Consider the following 19,313-nt stretch of genomic DNA (forward strand, 5'->3'; position numbering starts at 1 on the left):
ATGTTTAAGTTTAGACTAGCTAAGTTGCTAAATAAGTTGTTATTATTAAGCCAGTTAACTGCGTTGTATTCGTTAAGAAAGAATCTATAATTTTGACCTTGTTTCTAGGTATCTAATAGCAAGAATTCTTTATAACCTCATCTCTCGAATTCAACTTCTTAATTAGTTGGGAGTCCAAAGAGTTCGAATGTGGCTGCCCCCCCTGCGATTTGGTTATTGTTTTGTGAGCAGCAAAAAACGCTGACCCGTGGAGTTGCGTTTAATTAGCCAGCACAGGCGATAAGGTCAGAGATCAAAGAACCAAAGGGAAGTGTCCCTGAGAGGATTTTTAATAGGCAATATGATTTGCAGTATATATTTTTGCCAAGTTTATCTCATTGAACGTAATTAAACAACATAAAGAAGGCAAAAAAAAAAAAAAAAAAAAAACGACAGCCGCCATAATAATTTGAGCCAAAACACATGTAATTATCAGCCAACAGATAGACAGAGAAACACAGATTGTTCAGATACTAGTCTCCGCTATAATTGCTCCATTGTAATTGCATTGTCAAAGTAGTTTCTTTTCGCAAAAGCGGGCGGGGGGGGCGGAACTCGACTCGAGTGTGTCAAGTCACTCAAGGCGATAGATAGGCAGAGATAAACCGATTCCCCAGCAGATTACTGAAAATGTGTTAAGCTTTTTGATGGCGAATCGTAAAAAATAACAAACTAAAAAGCTAACAAACCAAAGTGAATGATTGTAAGAGTCGGTTTTGGCTACTGTTAGTAGACCTTGGCCAGTCAGTCCCTCATTTTAATTGAAAAACATCATATAACGACCTATATCAACTTATCAGCAGCAATGGTACCGATAATCCAACCGAAGGTTGCCCGATAGCCAAAACACAATGATATTGTTTGTGCCACAAATAATGGGAATGGAAATGGAAATGGAGAGTTTGCCTCATGGCCAGAAGATTAGTATTATAATTATATATTTTATACTGCAGAATATTATGTTTTTTATACTTTTGATTCGTTAACAACATTCTCTCTTTCTTAACATCATCTTGTTTCGTTTTTCGATTTGTTGTTTTATTTTCGTCGTGTTCCAGCAGTCGAAACGCCCACAAAAAACCATCAAAAAATAAAACAAAACAAAAAAAAACTTAACTTTGATTGATGTAATTCTGCGGCTTGTTCTTGTTTTCTTGGCGTTGTTGGACAGCGTTTTAATACTTTTACCGCTGCTTGGCTCATTACACGCATGTTCTGTCTTTAATCTTGATTTTTTTTTTTTTATTATTCTACTCGCTTTTTATCTTCTTTGTCTCACTGTATTTTACCCGTTTTTCTCAGCTTTATTTTCAGTTAAATTCGATTTCAATTCCCGGCCGCTTGTAGTGCAAAACAATCAAGTTAATTGTTATCACACGAAGCCAAGTAAAAGGCAGCAACAACATTGTTAAGTATACTCAATAAAAAGCTTCAAGCCGAATCCGAGTCTTTTCCTGTCGTGATATCATCTTTTTTTTTTTTATTCTTTCTGATATTTTATTCTTTTATTGTTCGGTAATAATATTATATTTATTTAAAGTATAGTTTTCCTTATTGGCTTGCTTCTCTTCATTTACCTTTAAAGAATTCATTAATAATTTGTTTCGTTTCTCTTATTTTCTTTTGATAATATTAACAAATTTATAAAGTTTTCGGTATTAAAAAGTTTTTTTATATATCTTCTTATATATTTTTATATATTAAATATGATTTTTTTAAACTATACTTTTAGTTATTCCTTTTTAAAGCTTCCTTCAAGAAAACTGAGCCTGATACTGCCTTACAAACTGCCTTTAAAATTTATTTAAAATTCCCAGAAACCTCGATAAGTTTAATATTTGAGATTATGTTTGTATAGTTATTACATATTTAACCTTAAGAACATATATGTATTGCACTAGGGTCTAACATATAGTTATTTGTCGAACGTTTTCTTCATTCGTTTAAGTAGAACATTAAGTAAAAGGGATACAAACTCTGAGTTTATATAACTTTTCCAAAAAGGAAAACACGTATTCATGAAGAAAAAAGGTTATACTATATTCGTTGTAAAATATGGAACAGGTAAATGAAAGTTATTTCTACCCTATAAAGTATATATATACTTGATCAGGATCAAAATCTGTGTCGATTTAGCCATGTCCGTTTGTCCATATGAACGCTAAGATCTCAAGAAGGATAAAAGATTAAGATTGGTATTCAGAATTCTGATTCTAGAGAGTTTTAGTTTGTTTTCGAATCCGTCTAGGTTACTATAATTGTTGGAAAGACATGCATGCTTATGCAGATAGAGATGCCAGTGCAGCACAAGTTTGCCAGACGATGCCCCTTCTAATGCGCACAAACCACAAACTGCTAAACTCATGACAATCCAAAAACTTTCGTTTTATTCAAAAATGTTTAATTCAGGCCAATATTTTGCCATTTATTACAAAATGAAGGGTATAAGACCGTTTATCGCATGTAAGGTCACCTTAGTGCAAGATTTAGCCCACAGATGTCTCTACACAACTTAACATAAGGATTTTATTTTTGTTTTTTTCTATTAATTATATTTAAACTTGTTTTAATTATCTGCTGAATGGATATAAATGATATATTTTATATCCCAAAATAAAACAAACGAATCTTTTAACTGCTACAAACTGATCTAATGGAAATCCTGCCTTTACTTATAGATTTCCGACACCTTTCTCTCTTGTTTCTTGTATCTATAGTTTTGTTTACAGTGTTCACCTGTCATTACAATTAATATTTTGGGCGATAGCCATTCCCATTCGGTATCAGTCGCCAGATAGGGGCAGAGAAAAAAGAATATATAGAGGGACATATGATATATGTGTATATGATAACCGATAAATGGCTTGTTCGTATGCCCAAGTTGGAATCGATAAACAAAAAACGAAGCAGAAACCGAGAAATACACACGCGGGGGCATCCAATTACGTGCAATTACATTTATAAAATTTCTTCGCCTTTCCCTTTACCTCTCTCACTGTCTCTCTCTGTCTCTCTCTAGCTCTCCATTAAACAAAAAACAAAAAGAAATTATAGATAAATACGACTATACGTATTGACTCCATTTTTATTTCTTTGTCTATCAATTTCGCGGAATGGAAGTCGATAAAAAAGGCGATATATGTGTCTGTATATAAAGCTGACACGAGAGCGAAACAAAAGTACAATGCAAACAAACAGCGATATCAGCGATAAATCATTCCTATGCTAGATCTATATACAGGGCACTTGCGTACATATCTCTATATATATGTATATGTACATATATATATCTGGGAATCGGTCGATCAGATTGCTGGTGACGATCGGGACAGATAATGACCCCTCTATGATAGATTTTCTATAAGAAAAGTTCGAAGTAAAGAAAGTTTCAGTTTAAGGATCTCAAGTTAAGAGGTATTCGAGCCATTTAACTGGTATTTGAGTTTAAAATTGCCAATTTAACAACTAAATTTCTTAATTTTAAATCACGAGAAGTTCAAACATGCCTAGTATTGCACAAAATCCATATACATTGCACGATCTGCAATCCATTGAATCGCCGACCTAACCCAATTGAATCATACACACTGTAGTAAACCGTATCAAAGGTTATCTCTGTGGCGTGTTCACACCTCTTGCCCCACAAATCCGATCGGAATCCATCAAAAATGAGAAGAAACAACAAGCTGGGGTAACATGAGAAAGTCGGGACGGCGGAGAATATGAAAAATATTGTGGCAGACGCACATCAAAGACCGATTGCCGATGCGATCGGATTCGACAAACATCACGCCCGTGTATTATGCACACCCATATAGTCAAAGGTATATATATATATATATATTTACCCACTATATACCTGTCTTGTCTACATATATATTATATATATATATATTGATCTGTCCCCTCGTTATCAGGGGGTTACAGCCCCTTTGGGGCGCTGTGCGAGAGCCATTCAACTTGTTGCCAAGTGTCGCCGCCGCCGATTCGGAATCGGAATAGCCATACACTTATATGAAAACCAGAAAGAAGGCGAAACAACCCACAAATACACACCGAAAAGGCAATGTACCCAGGCATTCATGTGTCTTGGCCTGGCGTCACTCACAATTTCAATTTCCATTTTATATACCCTGGAAAATTTGCAAGATCTAGGGTATATTGGGCTCAGTGAAGTTTGGTTTTCATTTGGAAAATACCTTTGGAAAATACCTTATTAAAAAAGATATCTTGAAGATCTTCTTATACTTAAATCAGTTAAACTAAAATATTATTAATTTAAATAATAATTAAAAAGTTAAACCAGACTATCTCATATCTTATGACCTCTTATCAAAATACATAAAACTTCTTAAGAAAAACATTAATCTTATATATCTTTATCCCTTTGATATTCTAGTAATAGATCTTACAGGGTAACATTATCGTCGAGAGTCTCCCCTATTTTCGATACTTAATTTTGTTGTATTTTGTTGTTACGTTTATTTTCGAATTGTTTATTTAATGTTCTTGCAGCGTCGTTTGTTTGTTTGTTTGTGTTATGTGTTTTATGTCTTTCTTTTTCCCCGCTTTTCCTTCCGCCAGCGGGGGGTGGCAAACGGGCGGTAGGCTGCTAGGCGGTAGGCGATGGGCGGCGAAAGGCACCGGGAGTGGCCGGAAAATTGTTGGTCCAGCTGAGCGGAGCGAACGCCTTAATAATCTAATTTCTGACAACTGACGGGCAAATCAATAAATGAAGTGGAAAATGGAAACATTTTCTTCATCTTCTTTGGTGTTCTTCTTTCTCGTTCTCCTCTTTCGAAAGAGATGGAAAACCCATCGAAGAAAGAGCCACATATAGTGAGAGGGAGCCAGTGCTACCTTGACCTCATTCAACGACCTTTTTCTTTTTTTTTTTTTGTTTTTTGTGAGATGTGGGATGGGGTGTCGGAAAATGGGGAAAACTCTGCTTGCGTGCTAAGCTTCTTCTTCGCAATTTCCCAGCGTGCCTGTGTGTGTGTGTGTATGCGTATTTCGGGTGCTTTAGTTGGCTTGTATTATATCATCATTAAATGGTTTACCGCCAAAAACGGGCCAACAAGAATGAGAATGAAAATGAGAATGAGAACAAGCTGAGTGAGAACATCGGGCTGGAAACAGCACACAGTCCTCCTGCTGGCTACTGGCAACTTGCTACAGAAAAATACAAAAGTTCAAGAACACTTCCACTTGTCAATTGCTGAAAGACAAATAGGCGTGCCTAAAAAACGGCTCACAGAATAAAAAGTTTAAACAGCCAAACAAAAAAATTAGTTCAAGGCAAAGTGCCCAACTTGAAAATAGAAAATATTCAGACTATCATTAGAAAAGCATTCAATTAATGTTACTTTAAACTACTTAATTTAAATCACAACTATCGCTACTACTTTTCCAATCATTGATCCCTTTAAAAACCTATATACAGTTCCTGCCCATTTCTCTCAGTGTAGCAGCAAGTAGCAGCCCAGGAATGTTCATTACAGAATGTGCCAAGCAATTTGGGCAGCAGCATAAGTAAAATAACCAAATTTTGCGGAATGTTAGAGAGCTGAAAGCAGACCAGAAAGGCGAAGAATGAACTTGAACTGAATTTTCGAAAATGTGGTCGAAGTGGAAGAGGCATCATGTGGGTTCAACTTAAGGCAGTCGAGGGTTAAAGCACTAACCTTGCTATATGCTAATTAGAACTTACTAAATATGGTCACCAGAATCGAATCGTTCATTGCAGTTTCTTGAATTCGAATTGAAATTTTTAAAGACAGTTAATATACGTTTTAATGATTAATTAAACTCAAAGATATATATGCATATTGTTTATTTAAGCCGTACACACAGATATATATATATGTATATATCCCCATTTTGTTCAATCATTATCCGAATTCTTCGAGTATGATTAATGATCGGTCGTGTAGATCTTTCTTTTCTGGCTCTTTGACAAATGTAATTTAAGCGAATAAATTCGTGTAAACATTGTCGTCTTCCCATGAGTATTCAATGACGTAAACATCTGAATAAACCCACAGATTTTGTCACGAGATTGTGTCATTGAAGTATACTATATATACTATATAGTTCGTCCCCCAGGGGTTGTACTCGTATTAGATATGATCGTGTCTGACTATCAAAAATTATTCAACTAAATTCCTCATTTGCCCCCTAATTACACCCCCAAAGCGACTTTCTTTCAATTCGTTTTCGAATCGAAACCATATAGAAACCAGAATAAGCAAAAGTATATATAAAAATAAATATATAGAAACACACACACACACTAATACACACACAGAAACAGCCCCAGAAAGAATAAACAAACCCAACAGTTTTCGAGTAAACAAAAAAGTATAAAACGGCAATAACAGAAAATGATATTGTACGCGCGCGTAGCTGATATAAGAACTAAAGTTGGGATCAAATGGTATGTGGATGGGTGGGAACTAAGGGGGGAATCATTTCAATTAAAGGGGAGCGAGGGGCAGGAATAGCACTATGCAAACGACCTGCCCCACAAAGGCAAGTCCCCTCTTGCTCTCTCTTTTTCCAGCATTTAATTTGCAATTATTCAGGCCTTTGACCATTTTAATAAACGAGAGAGAGACCTCGCCAAGGAAAACCGAGGAAAACCAGAAAACTAAATTCAAAGTTATAGACCAGCAAACTAACTGAAAGATCAAGGGATTTCTATGATATGATGATCATTATAAGCGGGAATATTAAACTGGTTTCTTAAGTACGTTTATCATTCACAGAAATATTTGTAATATTTTATTACTAAGCCAAAGTGAAACTTAAAAACTATAAATACATTTCTTTTTATGAGCCTTTACCAATAGCAATACTTTCTTTTAAAGAGGCGAAAACAAAAAAACAAAAAACGAAAACGTGAGTGTAGAAAACACTTCACAGTGCTGAATGTTTTTTGTTGCCCATTGACATGGATTCCTCGAGTTCAATTGGAAGTGAACTTAAATGTCGAATTATCGCGGACACGAGATCTTTGCACTGACTTCGTTTAATGGAGAATATTCTCCTCTACGTTTGATGGTGGTATTTAATATAGCCGCCTGTTTCCTCTTTTTTTTTTTTGCCTCCCAAAGTTCATTGGTTTTGATTTGGGTTTTTTAATTGAAAATTGTTTTTTGTTACGTGACCATTTGCATGTTGCAACAGCAATTGCCCCACTATACGGCGGCCTCTATTTCTCTGCTGCGGCTTCTATATAAAGTCTCAAATTCAAATTCAAATTCAAATTATGGAAAATCCATACAAAACTAAATTACCGAAAGTTAGTTAGTAAACTGCAGAGTCATTTTTCGGTGCATCATAAAACTCAATTAAAGGGGAGGAGTTTCATTATTTTTCCTTTGTATCTTTTTTGTTTTTTTTGGTGTTTTTCGTTTTTTGTTTTTCAATTTTATTTGTGAGAAGTTTTAGGCCCTGAACTGAAACTTTGGTGGGGGCTGGCTAAACTTGAGATTAAAGATTTCCACTTAATGGCTTACAGCGTGAGTTGAACTTTTGGCGGCCTTAAAAACATGAATAAAACCGCAAAGTGTGAAGGGGGAAACTATTAAAATATAGAACAGCTTTATGGCTATAGATAATGAATGTATCTTCAAATACATACTTACTATATATGTTAGACTGCAGCTTATACTAGGTATTATTATCAGATCACTTGCAAATTCGTCGTATAAACCCTTAACTTATCCGGCACACTTATCATATCAGTTACAAATCCGTAAAGTAATCCCTTAACTGGCTTCCATTCATCTTCTGCCTGGTTTGACAACTTGATGGATGGTCCTCGGCGGCTTTTCAAGGATTATTTCTGGCCGATGTAGTAATCCCAAAGAAAGTTCGATTCGAAATGGGATCGTTGTCAGGGTGTTTTGGGGTTGATTCTGCTAATCAGCCTGATTGGATTTGGTTTCTATCTGATTATCTTAAGAGTTGGTCTTAAATAAATTACATTTTATTTTTGTTTAAATTAAAGAAGGTTTTCGTTTAGTAAGTCCCCCGAAGAAATGTGCTTACAGTACAGGAAAACAATGGAAATCTTTATGAAAACCTACACGTATTCCTTGGAAACATGAAAACATATAAACGTTAACGTATATAAACTTAAGTGCGGGGGTGGTGTGGTGGTGATGTATATATTTAATTTCATAATGAAGGCTCCAAGTGCATACTCATGTTAATAATAGCAACGGTCCCCGAACTCGCACCCCATCCCCCATCAACCACCCCCCGGGAACCACCCACTAGAGCAGGCCCAGATTGCATCCACTTTAAAATCCATTTATGAATGAAAAGCAACAAAGGGTGGCGCACCAAGTTCGGATTGGACTTTTAGCTTTCAGTTCTGGGGGTTTTTCCTGCTTTCTTTTTTTTTTTTGGATCAAGGGTTGTTTCCAACCCACTCCCCGAGGGGGTAGTGGGTGGTTGTGGGATTTCCCAGCCCTGCTCATTTCACGCATGCAAAAGGGAGCGGGGAGTCCCTCGAGCTGAAAACCTTCGTAATGAGTATTCAAAATGCAATTCACAGACGGGCGGAGCAGATATAAAGACGGCCAAAGGGGGGTAGAATGCGGCGGATATTGGGGGTTGGGGAGGTAAACAGGAAGAGGGTTGCATACGTGTCGCTCGAGGGTTGCAACCATATGCATAATCCGAAGGATTTATGCAGAGCTACAAAAAGGCCATAAACATCGCTCGAACATTGTTTATTTCCCAAAATATTTATATCGAAAGGAATTATATATGAACTGCATTTAATTTGATTGCTAAAATATATACAACTTTTTCTCAGTGCATTTACAGGTTAACCAGATGAGGACTTCCCTCTCTTTATTGTATTTATTTGATTTTTTAATGTTTAATTTGGTACAGTTTCAGATGTAAAGTAAAAAGCTGCGGGGCATTTAATAAATTGGATGCAGCTCGCTCTCTTTCCGCCCACCCCCCATCTCACTCTCTCTTTCTTCTGCAGGCCGCTGTCTCATTCACTTGCAATCGCTTGGCTGCAGTTCAATGCAATTTGCAAATGCAAAAGGAGGAGAGTTTGAGCTTGGCTCACTGTTAAAATATTTACTCCTCACTTTTGAATCGAAATATTTCGTTAATTTCCGGATAAGACAGCGTTTCGATAGCAAAAGTTAACAGCTGATTACTGTTATTCTATGGAAAGTCACATTCGCTGGACTGGCAGTTAATCAAAAGTTTGTGATTAACTTGTGCTTTAGCAATTCCAACTAAATAATTGCTGTTGATGCTTCGAAGCGGGCTTTCACTGTCTTCTTGGCTTTTTAGCCCTGGCTTCCTCTCTTTTCTGCCACTTTTTTGTATTATTTGTTATTACACAAGGGGAAGACCCAAAAACAAGAGACAGAGAGAGAGAGAAGGAGAAACTCGGGGCCAAAGAAAGAGAGGGAGACAGTTCAAGGACCAGGCCACAAAACAGGCCGCAAAAAGCATCGCAAACCGGCTTCAGTTTCAGCTTTGAAATCAAGTCACTGCCAAGTCACAGCTACACTGAGAATAATTTTTATGTAAAAACAAAACTAAAACTTAAAAAGTTACAAAATAAAATAATACAAATTCCCAATTTATTTTCAACTTTAAAAACAATTTTCATATCTTATCATATTTTTCCCATATCTAGCATTTTTCTCAGTGTATACATAAAGATACATAAAAATGGTGAAGAAGAAGAAGAAGAAGCAGGAGCTGCAACTTCAAGGCTCCTTGACTTGTCATTGTTGTTGTTGTTTTTGTTATCTGTCGCATCCTCCGCAAAAGTCGTTACATTGCGAAAATAGAGAATAGCGAGAGAGGATGGCAAAGGAGGGATAGGGGGACGAAAGGAAGAACGAAGAAGGGTGTGGGGGAGAGAGAGCAAGAGAAGGCAGAAGAAGCAGACAGCCCTGTAGAAGAAACGGAAATTGCACACATAAAGAGATGTTCCATCTCTTTCACACCCTCTCGCCATTTCTCACCCACCAAGCCAAGTTCAAGTCTGCACTGGGAGAAAAAAACAAAAATTGTTGTAGAAGTCATAGAAAGCGGCTAGAAACCCAAATTCTGTATGCTTATTACCAGTCCTTAAATGCTTCACCTTTTGAGGATTCTTCTTTGGGTCGCTACAAACCAGAAGAAACTTTTTAATAATATTAATTTTATATTTCCTGACTATTAATAATATTGATTAACCATTTCTGATCACTAAGTCATATTAAGCGACTAAAAACTGCAATTTTTTGTAGATTAAAAACAGTTTCATACATTTTAAGCTTCCTTTTAACTTATCTTTCATTTAATTTTATGATATGCCATTAATATTATGATTTTTACTAACTTTTGATATTTCGAATAAATTTGAGGAAGTATTGATATAAGGCCTAGAAACTCGAATTCTTTATACCTATATTAGATCTAGTTTCTAATGAATTCTTAACTTACTAACAATAATACAACATTGTGATAATCCGTGATAAGATTTCAAGTATGTCAACAAGTTTTGTTAGAAGTCATAGAACGTATTCTTTATGGTTCTTTGTAATTTCTAGCTCCTTCGGTTTTCCACAACCAAAAACAAATATAAATCATATTTATTTGCAAAGTTATGATTATGATATTTGTGTGAAGCACTGGCATTTGATAAGATTCCAGTTTGATAAGATTGCAACAAAGTATGAAGCAGCTAACATGTTTAACCCACTTATTTTGCACTGTGCACCGAGGGATTCCCCTGCTTGGCTGCAATTGATGCGAATGCAATTGGCAAAAGCTTTTATCTATTGATTCATTTAAACGCAATTTCCTGTGCATTTCAAGGCAATGCAAGGCAAAGGCGAAACGGGAAAGTGGAAAGGGAGAAAGGGAGAAAAGGAGAAAAGGAAGGAAATCAAGTTATCTGTGAGATGCAATCCTTGCAGAATGAATACAATCTTCTTGGCTGCAATCGCATTGAGACGATTGAATGAGGTGGAAAAATCGAAGGGGGTTCAAAATGACTCAATTGATATTCCCCTTAGTGTTGGCTTTCTATTTTCCATTCTAGAATTTCGAATTCTTTTTAGTATTAGATGACAAATCTGTTCTCTTCTTACTTCCATTTACTTGACATTAAATTAAACTTGCAACTCTCATATTTAGCTGAGCCTTCGAAAACTCATTCATAATTCCTTTCGCTTTTTCATTTTCATTCACTCGCTGGCATTACTTGGCTCGTTTCCTTGGGCGGAGCTTTTCCCCCCCCCCTTTTTTCCGCCCTCTAATTTGAATGTCAGCCTTAGCCGTACAAGGTAGCAGCAACAGCCCCCTCCTTTCCCGGAATTTTCACCGCTCAGCCCCGTATTTTCCGACACCCAGCCTGCTGCCGCTGCTCTTGACAATGCCGATCGATATTTTACTGCCCTGCAGCTGTGCTTACCGCCTTTTGTTTTTGTTACTGTTGCTCGTTGTCACCGGTGAGCATTAACAGTTAACAGAGACGGCTACTGTCGCCGCTAAGCATACACTGAGCGAAAGTGCTGGGAAAACTGATCTGAAATGCAGTGGATTTTCATGGAATTTCATTTCAAATTTGGGACATTTTCTGATCTATGTATTGGATTCTCAGTTTGGAATATAAATATTTAAAAGTAATGAAAGACTACTTAAAACTTCTTTGAATACGATTTGACTTTTTTGGGGCTTCAACATATTAGTAGCATACTTTTCATCACCTTTTTTTAGAGTTTTCAGGGTTATAAAAATTTCTGAGAAATGGAAAACCGCCTCTTTAATGGATAATAATATTTATATCCATAAATTTTCTATATTTTTTTTTGTATTTTGGAATCCTAATTTGATTCGTTTTTTACACTGCACACCTGGGTTGTGTTTGTGACTTTAGTCGTTGTAGTCAAGTGCTGTCCTCCAACGCATTTGCGTTCGCTTGTTCTCCGCTATCGCCCAATGCTACTTCACACTCTCTTCCCCTCCTCCTCCCCTCTTTCGTTCTCTGTCTCCACGATGTTCTGTTTGTTCAGTTTGTCTGAGTGTTGTACCTTTTTTTTTGTGTTTTTTATATAAATTTTATACCCTAAAAATTTCGATTTAATAGAATTTATTATAAGATCTGTTGCTGAAATTTCGAAATTTGTTTTTCAATTCTTTCTTTCTTTACTTTGAAATATTTGTAATTTTAAAACTAAGCACTAGCACAGAGTTTTTAAATTGATTAACCTAGTTATATAAAATACATTTATAGGGTATCAAATATTAGAGTACTCTCCTAGTTTTCACCCATGACAGCTTAGACACTGATGTTGTTTTTCCCTGTGCTCCCGCCTTTGTTTTATGATAAGAGGAAACGGCTGGCAGGCCGAAAGATAGCACATAGCCGCCCACTTAACGCCCGTCGCACGTGTCGAAAGCACCCACCACCCCCACACCACAGAAGCCAGGCAACCATCCAAACCACCCATCTATCCAACCACCCACCAAGCAACCCGAACCACCTAAAACAGAGGCCAGAGATAAAATGACAGCAGCAGCAGCAGCAGGGCCACAATCATCAGGATAATCACAACGCTCGAGTTGATAATGGCGACGTTGATGAGTCTGAACCTGAGTTGAATCTGGATTCTGTCTACACGTTAATAAACAACAAGAGCCAATTACTTATAAAAACACTTTCTATTAGAGGGTTAAAGGTAAAATATAGAAAACGAAGAATTCATTTCTATGCTTATTGGAAACTCCATTTCTAAATTCGTTTTTAAACCTACTTGTAAGTTAAAACTGTTCATTGGTTTATAACTTCAGTTATTTAAATAAATTTAAGGATTAATTTATGAATTAAAAACAGAAAGATTGAATATTTTTTTCAGTGATTCAGTGCCAGTTGGCTGACGGACGGCTTCCTGCTGCATTTCCTTTTCAACTCTTCCGGTCTTTGGTTTTTCGATTGGGGCGTGAAATGTAATCACAAGGTGGACAAAGCCCAATCACTAGACACCCTTTTACCTGCTGCGGAGCAACCTGAAAACTGCGAGGACACACGAAAGGTGTCCGATTCATTCGGACTCGTAACTGGTAACTGGTAAACAACCCAATCCTCAATCAGAGCGGCACCCTCTCTCCTTTCTCCAATTCCCAATACCCAATCTCCAGTCCCCGATCCATATTCATTTCTATAACCATACCCATACCAATACCCATACACCCCCTGCAATTTGCTTGCTCAATTCATTTTTCAAGTGTCGTCCGCCTGTTTTTGCAATTGGCCTTTGTTTGCTTTCGGCCAGGCGGCGATGATAAGGCAAGACAATTGCGCCAACGACGACGATTTCAATTTGTTTGCACTTCCCATTTGTCGGTCAATATTAATATTAACATTAATTTAAATATTAAGCGATTCGAGGGGCGACAAATAGCAGATCAACGCAGTGCTCCAATTCTCAGAATTATCAATTCAAGGTAATAATACCACTGAAAATCGGAAATAAATATATGAATTATCAGACAAAAACCCCTTAGGAAGTGTTTCCATTTCAAGTAAGGTAATCATAATATTTACTTTGATATTTCTAGCTTCTATATCAATGGCTGTGTTACTTAATCCATAAGTAATACCTAAAGCTATAGCTAAAGTAGTAGTTAAATCCAAAGTTATAGTTCTAGAATGCAATGTGACTGGGCAGCCGATAAAATGCTTTAAGATATAGCGCAAATATCAACACGAGGGAAATATGTTAAATATTTTTGTGTAACGCTTGGCGAGTTCTTGTTCTTGTTCTTGTTGGCCCCATTTCCGGTTCTTGAGGCAAACTAAAAAACACAAAAATCAAGGGGGGTGGTGGTACTTGGTACTTGGGCGGTGGTAACTCGTTTGCTTTGCTCTAACAAATTCGATTGCCTGCCGTCGTCGCACTTGTTATTTTGCCGCACTTCCACGTTCCAAAGTTTCTGTCATTTCATTAGAAACTTACTTACTCTTCTGTTATCGCGAAACGAGAAGAACAAGAGAGTCCGCAGCCCGAAGACAGTGAATAATAATAAGCAACGACCTTGGCATTCTTTTTTTCTGTTTTTTTTTTTTTTGAGTAAAAACAAATCTGGAGTAGGGCAAAAAAAATGTACATGCAATGATAGCGCTGTATTTGCTTAATCGGCGATGCAAACAAAAACATTGATTTTAAACATTGGGTGTGAGATTATCACCAGACCTGTTAACATTTCAGGGAGTGCCCCGCCCCGAGTAAACGTCGTCTCTTAAAAGCCAAACAAAAACAAAGTGAATATAAAACTTATTAGAACTTTCGCCCAGCCTCTCTTTGCTTGTGATCTCATCCGGACAATATTAGTACACACATTATGCTGGGGGGGTGGTGGTTATGTCATCTAGCTAGCTAGTTTTCCCGCCGCTTTCTCGTCATGCAACAACGAGCACGGCAACGGCAACGGCAACAACAATAACAAGTGCTTAATTCTAGTATTTAAATTGTATAACGTTGTAATTTTCACGCGACTTGCAACAAAGCCCAACAAAGCAACAAAAAGAACAACGACAACGACAAGCTGTTGACAAATGTTTGAGCTTAATTAACCGACGAACCAACAACAAAAACAACTGACTAATAGATTGCAAAAAATAAAAATAAAAAAAAGGGGAAATAACAAGTAAATAAATAAAAACAAAGTCTATGGCTCATGGGGTGTTGCAAAATGCAAAATGGCATTTGAATAAAAATGCATAACACGAAGGAAACTTAATGATCCGCTAATATGCGCCACCCCCAACGAGGAAAACTTGATTTTCCACCTAATTAAATGGATTTTTTTTTTTGCAAAGTCTAAGTCACACTTTAAGGGCAATAACAAACTAAAAATTCTGTAACTGCAATTATAAATCACTTTTATAAGATATAAATTTTAAAAGGGAATATTTAACCCTACAAAACTTGTAAAACAAGGTATTTTACTGTTTTTTTTTTTTTTGTTTTTATAAAGTGTAAACCCCAATTTAAAGTACTTTAGCTCATTGGGTAATAAATACAAGTTTGCCCAATTAAATACGAGACCTTTTCGATGCCCACTGTACTGGTGGCGAAGTGAGGCCCATTCAGCTGTAACCACATCTCTTCCCTTGAACTCTGTTCTCTTCGGTTTAACCCCCGAGATCCTATCTAGCCCCCGACATCCATTCTCTTTATATATATCGTTTTTGTAGTATTTTTTATTTGAGTTTTGCAGTGCATTTAATTTCCCATCCCGAACGTGGCCGCCTTGAAAACACGACCAAAACAAAAACAATAAGCACACGAAAAAGAGTCAACGAAAATATTGTAATAAAAAAGAAGGTTAATCAAGCGGCCTGCCTGCCTGGCTCGGACTTGAGTTCGTTTGCCCCACGTTGGGTTAAGGCGGCTCGTGCTCGGGCCGCTTCCATCAGGCTTAAAGTTGAGGCAGATGGTGAGGACAGCGGTTCCCAGGCCCCCAACCCCGTTGCTGCACTGCAAGAAATAATTAGCTTTGATTTGTATATCATGCTAAACAGTCTAAAGATGAATGATTGAAGATACCCATAGAAATCTTTCAAAGGGTTAAAGATTCTTTTTTCAGACCCAATATATATATATATGTGATTATAAGAATGATGTGATATGAGAAAATGTACTCTTTAATCGGAAGATAATTGGACACTAAATTTTTGTGTTAATACCTAAGATTTCCAGACGAAACAGCTTGGAAAAATCATTATAGACCGATTTCCCAGACTTCCAGATCTTCATGGCTTTCCTACCACATAAATCACTGAATAATAATGAACGCTCTTTAAAAATTCAAAAATTTCTTTAATGTGTTCTTCAAAAACAGCTGATTTAGCTGACTTTGAAGCAAACTTAACTATAACATTTCTTGCCGTGTAACTTCAAGGTTTTATGTAATTTCAGTTTGTTGCTGTTTTTATTTCTTTTCCCCTCTCGGTTTTCTTGTGTTACTTTTGCTTCTTGCGTGTTGACCAAGACACAAAAAACAAAATACAAAAAAGAAGAAAAAAAAAAACATTAACCCATGGAGTGGTAATAACAGTAACAGTAACCAAAGTCCGGCGAATAAAGTTGAGTTTTCTTACGATTCGTGATTCGGTTCGAATTCGAAATGCCCGTTATTATTGGCCAGTATGGAGAGTGGGGGGGGGAAACACGTAATGGACTTAACTATTGTTGCAATAATTGCCAATTGGGCAACGTAATTCTTTGCTCATTATACGTAATTATCTATTGACTTTTACCATTTGCTGCAAATGTGCGTGTGTTTCGTTTGTTTATCTTTTTATTTGTTTAACGGTTTATTTGCCCATTGTCCTCAAGTTCAGGGCAATGTCAACGGTATTCAAATGCAAAGAGCCAAGGGTAAAAACGCTGGGCGAAAGTGTCCGATCATTTCGCTGCGAAAATTGTAAAATTGCTGCGTATTTGAGCTGGAAAATTGCAGCCTATTGAGTATTGAAGGCAAATTACAGGCTTTTCACCAAAAATTATCTATGGGTGGTCTTTGCTTGCCAATAACTTTATAACCTATCAAGTTGCTTTTCCGTTGGGCAATTATTTAAATCCTAATGATAGTTATTTATACGTTTTAGTAATTGGAAAATAAAACTTTTTTTTAAAGGGTTTTAATATATATTATTACATTTATATTCTTTGTATTTGATAAAAGCAAAAGTAATTCTTAAGTTGTAGATCTAATAACCCTTTTTTTTACATGATCATAAGATATCTGCGAAATCTTGCCGATTCCGAAGAATTCTCAAAGCAAAATATAAGGAAAAGAGAAGAAGAAGCCTCATAAAAGAGAAAAGGGAGCCCGGAAAAAAAAACTAAAAAGCCGGAAGACAACTTTCGCTGCTTGCGTATAACGGGAAATGGGAGAATTAGGGAACAAAAGGAAGATAGAGAAGTTTTAATTTTTAGATTTACACAACATTTTTCAAATTAATTTTGAAATTAACAAAAAGTGTTTGCTACTTACCAAGAAAAAAGAAAGACTATTTTTCTTGCGTTGTTTCCTGCCTTTTTAACCAAGTATTTTGTTGTTTCTTGATTTCCTTGTCTTCTTCTTTTAGTATATTTAAGTTATCGTTGATTTTTTTTTTGCAAACTAGAGAGAAACACAAACAAAATTGTAGAGCTGATAAGGCGATTTATTGTTTGTTTATTTTAGGACATTCCGCAATCCTTTTCCTATTTTTCCCATAGATTATCTTCCCTCTTTCTCCCTCGAATTCTTCTTCTTCTTATCAATGAAACGTGAGTCAGTGGCAGGCAACAAAAACAAAACATACAGCTGCGGTCAAACTAATAGCACTGCTAAAAACCTTGATGTTTATCTACAATTGGAATTTGATAAATCTAGTTGAGGGTCAAAACAAAATACACTTTTCTCTAATAACATGGAAAAATGTTATGTTTTATTTTTTAAGATGTTCAAATCATTTCTTTTATAGATCAGTTTTGAAATTGCAAATTCAAGTTCTTTGAAATAATTTACTTGTCACTTTTCGGATAGACACATGCATTATATGCTAATATGGTGACCTCTACTGTGTTTTTTTATGTTTTCTTTGTGGATTATTTTTTGGGTTCATTTTTTTGTTTTGCTTTATTTTTTTGGGTTCTACACGCTGCCGACGTAGCAGCCAGCGTCGCTGCTGGCAATTTCCTCATGTGGCGCGCTCACACACACTCTCAGGCACGCACATACCACACACGCACACACACACCTACACAGCTTCTTTTCTTTTTCATTTCATTTCTTTCCTTTCGTAATTGCTCTGCTTCTTCTTTAAGGTTGCAGCGTTCGAGAAAGAGAGAGGGAGAAGAAAACAACAACGCGACAATTTTTAAATGTGGCCTGTGCAAAAAAAATAAAACAAAAAAAATTGACTGAGTAAAAAATCTCAGTTTCTTGCACGTTGCATTTTGTATTGCTTTTTGTTGTTGTTTCCGCTGCTGCTGCTGCTTATTATTCTTCTTCTTCCGACTGTTGCTCTCTTTGTTGTTGTTGTTTTTGGCGTCTTCGTCGGCGGCGGCAAACAAATAGAGTAAATTATTTTATTTAGTAAAATATAAAATGTTTGCCGATTATTATTTGCATTTTCTTTTGTTGCCTTCCTTCGTTTCATAAATACTTTTTTTTATGTTTGGTTGCCTGTTCCTTTATCGCTTGCTTTTCACTTTTTTTTACAACACTTTTCGCCTTTTCCTTTTCACAAGAAAAAAATTCACGCCACACGTTTGTTGTTGTTGTCGCCTGCACTTACGCTGCGTTAATTTTATTTCATCGTCAAGCGACCGCGCGCGCGCTCCTCTAATTGTGCTTAATTTCGCTCGATTAATAACTATTCATTAGCGTTTAGTTTAGGTAATTTTCACTGCACTGCTATGTATCACCGCGGCTAAAAGGCTAAAAGTTTTTCCCAAACCCAACCTGTGGTAGAGAGAGAGCAGAGCGAAATCGCGGTGTTACCGGATAGCGAATGAGCCCTCACGGCACTTTGTGAATGTCTTAAAAAATCCACGGACACATTGAATATGGTAACACTAAGTTGAAGTTTCAAAACTGGTCCACAGGGTGACTCGTGCAGCAGTCTAAACCTAGTAAGTAACTAGTCCGTTAACATGTGTGCATTTTGGCTATTAACAGTGTATAAAGACTAGAGTAGAAGTAACAGAGTGCAGGGCTGGGCAGGCGACTTGTGATGTGAAAAAGAAAAGCCGATATTTTTAATAGAAAATACTGTTAATATCGTGGTATTTTATAACAAATAAATCGCTTGGGATCAACATGAATATTTAATCCGCTAAAACCGATAGCCGTTCATAGCCGTTATACAAACACAAGGCGAAAAATTTTATTTTTGATCTAAAATCACTTAGAAATTAACAATTTTGAAAAGCATGCTGAAATATTTTTTCAGAATATTATAAAGGCTTAAAAAAGGGTTTTTAAATTGACTGGATTTAAGGCGAAATAATATATTTTTGATCTAAAATCACTTAGAAATTAACAAGTTTGAAAAGCAAGCTGAAATATTTTTTCAGATTATTATAAAGGCTTAAAAAAAGGTTTTTAAATTGACTAGACTTAAAAGTAATATATTATGTTTAATCTACAAATCCATATTTTTATATTCCACTTCTCTATTAAAGTTATTATATAGATAAGTCGAATATGCAAGGTATCTAAATAATCGAAAAATA

General features: G+C 36.3%; 1 protein-coding gene across 6 annotated transcripts in view; it reads right to left on the reverse strand.

Annotated features, from left to right (window-relative positions):
* LOC108109673 overlaps positions 1 to 18,588 on the reverse strand; it is a 41,338-nt gene extending 22,750 nt beyond the window's left edge. For 4 of the 6 annotated variants that reach the window (XM_041819380.1, XM_041819377.1, XM_041819378.1 and 1 more), the window contains exon 1: positions 17,083 to 18,588. The gene's annotated coding sequence lies outside the window, so the exon portion shown is untranslated. The remainder of the gene's footprint in view (positions 1 to 17,082) is intronic. The other 2 variants (XM_017218256.2, XM_017218258.2) reach the window with 2 other exon arrangements.
* Positions 18,589 to 19,313: the final 725 nt, after the last annotated feature.

The sequence above is a fragment of the Drosophila eugracilis genome, unplaced genomic scaffold (genome assembly GCF_018153835.1).
Source record: "Drosophila eugracilis isolate 14026-0451.02 unplaced genomic scaffold, ASM1815383v1 contig_649, whole genome shotgun sequence".
NCBI classification, from domain to species: Eukaryota; Metazoa; Arthropoda; class Insecta; order Diptera; family Drosophilidae; genus Drosophila; species Drosophila eugracilis.